This window comes from Orycteropus afer, unplaced genomic scaffold, assembly GCF_000298275.1.
Source record: "Orycteropus afer afer isolate SDZICR_OR568_19922 unplaced genomic scaffold, OryAfe1.0 scaffold01221, whole genome shotgun sequence".
Taxonomy (NCBI): Eukaryota; Metazoa; Chordata; class Mammalia; order Tubulidentata; family Orycteropodidae; genus Orycteropus; species Orycteropus afer.
This window is the reverse complement of record NW_006922808.1, coordinates 151,910-154,368: the sequence shown is the minus strand read 5'-3', so window position 1 is coordinate 154,368 and position 2,459 is coordinate 151,910. Positions and strand designations below refer to the sequence as shown.

The 2,459-nt window shown below is 34.2% G+C and overlaps 1 pseudogene; it reads left to right on the top strand.

The window, feature by feature from the left end:
* Positions 1-422, top strand: part of LOC122152041 — a 1,238-nt pseudogene extending 816 nt beyond the window's left edge.
* Positions 423-2,459: the final 2,037 nt, after the last annotated feature.

The following is a 2,459-nucleotide window of genomic DNA, read 5'->3' as shown; positions in this document are numbered from 1 at the left end:
CGGAAGGAAGGTTGGGCAATCTACTTCCGTAGTGATACTGCCTTGGAAACCCAAGGAGGGGTCGCTATGAGTCAGGTCTGACTTGATGGCACACAACAACAACAACAACATCTCCACATCTTGTTGGCTGTGATGAGAACTGGCTCAGCTGAGGGCAGGAAAAAAGCCTTTTCTACATTACTTCTCACCTGACTGTGGTGATCATATACTATGGGACAGGATTGGTTAGGTACTTGAGACCCAAGTCCCTTTATTCTGCAGAAGGATATAAACTGATCTCCTTGTTCTATGTGGTAGTCAATCCTACGATAAATCCTTTTATTTATAGCCTGAGGAACAAGGAAGTAAAGGAGGCCATGGCAAGAGTAATGAAGAGATATAAAAAATCCAACAAAGCACAGACTACAATATTTAGAAATTAAAGACAACCTTTCAAAACTTTTGTTTATATCCATGTCATGTGAGACTAAACTCCTTCACTAGAAATTAGTATTCAGTAGACTTGCATGTGAAGATGCTCATCACATTTTTATAAATGTATCCAAGAGTTTCTAGTTCAAGTGTTCTCTATCCATGAGTGAACATTTAGACACATTGATGTATAAAGTATTAAAATACTACCATCAAATGCTTTTGTCTATCACATATGTTGATAACTCAGCCATACACTTCCTTGTCAATATCATTGTCATGTCCTGCAGTCATTTCCTTTAGAGTATTTTATTATCTACTTTTTTTTTTTCCATTCTTCCTTAAGCGTTTGAATTTTGATGAAGAACTAGTAACTAATTCACTAATCATTTGCAATTTCTGGGTGACATTAAGCTGATTATGTATTCCAATGCTTTCAGCTGGGATAAAAAAAGTAGAGGGCAATCTGTATTCTGAATTATTTTTATCATTTAATCTCATAAGAGTAATATATCTTTAAAGTTAGTAATGAGAATTCATTAAGTTGGTCGAACCCAGTCCTCAAGACATGCAATTTATTTTTTGCCATTATAGTGACAGGTTTTAGTCAGGTTACTAAACCCAAACTCAACCCGTTGTGTGATCATGCAAGGACTGTAGAACACTCCCATAGTGTTCCCAAGGCTATAAATTCTTACAGAAGCAGACCACCACATCTTTCTTCTGAGGAGTGACTGGTGGGTTCCAATTGTAAACCTTTTGGTTAGCATTTGAGTGCTCAATGACTGCATCAACAGGGCATAGGACTTTTATTTAAAATATAAAGAAAGTGTTCTGAATTATTAAACTTCAGATTCATTTGGAAGGCAAATTAGTGGATTAAATATTCAAATTTTTTCATTTAATTCTGTACTTAAGTACATTGGTTAATATATATTTGCAGCTATGGTTTATCAAGGAACCATATAGAGATGAGTTTAATAATCCTTAATCTGAAGGCAAACTATGCAATTAATTCTGAGTTTAATCACTTAGTAGGTGTATATTCTTGAAAAAACAACATAATCTCACTTTGTCTTAATTTTTCTACCTGGAATAATCAGAAATTAGAGTATTATATAGGTTGCTGTAAAGGTGAAATATATGTAATATACTTGGAACACAATAAAGGTTGTATTTTCTCCAGATGTTATTCAATGAGAATCTTGTGTTGAATTTAATAATATAATAGAAAGAAAAGAAATGAATATAAAATCCACTAAATAGAAAATTTTTCACATTGACTCTGCACGTTGATGTTGGAATTGATTTTTCTATGGGAGCCAGAATTCTCCTTTTCAAATCCAGGTGATACATACTTAGGATAATTTAAAAGAACTATTTTTATGTTTAGGAAGTGTGAGTCTCAAGGAAGTTATCTCTCCAAGCAACTCAGTGGTTACCTGAGTCCACCGGGGTGAATGCAACACCTCTTTGTGGAGAAGTGCTGTGAATTCCATCAGAAAACTTCAATACCAAACAATCCAAGAATCAATACTTGTTCTTGTATCTTAAAACTGTATTACTTTCTATGTTTGGTCTATTGTGAATATTGTTGTAATGAATATTTGTTTATAGGAGCCAATGTCATGTTATGTATACTTTTAAAACCATAAAAATACTTGAAACAAAAAATAGTGGACTATGATATATGCCACATTTAACAAGAATGAAAGGAAGAAATCCTCTTAGTGTGGAGTGACTGAGTGGGCATCAAACTGGTAATACACCTGCAATACCTAGGTCTGCATTGAAACATTGTGCACACAATCTTCTGAATTATTTTATGTAGCCTGAGTTGTATGTTTTCAATCACTTCATATGCATGTGAGAGTTAGACAATGAATAAGGAAGACTAAAGAAGAGTTGATGTTTTTGAGTTGTGGTGCTGATGAAGAATGATGCAAGTACCATAGACTGCTAAAAGACCTAACTAATCTGTCTTGAAGAAGTACAGCTGGAATGCTCCTTGGAAGTGAGAATGGCAAAAACTTTATCTCACCTACTTT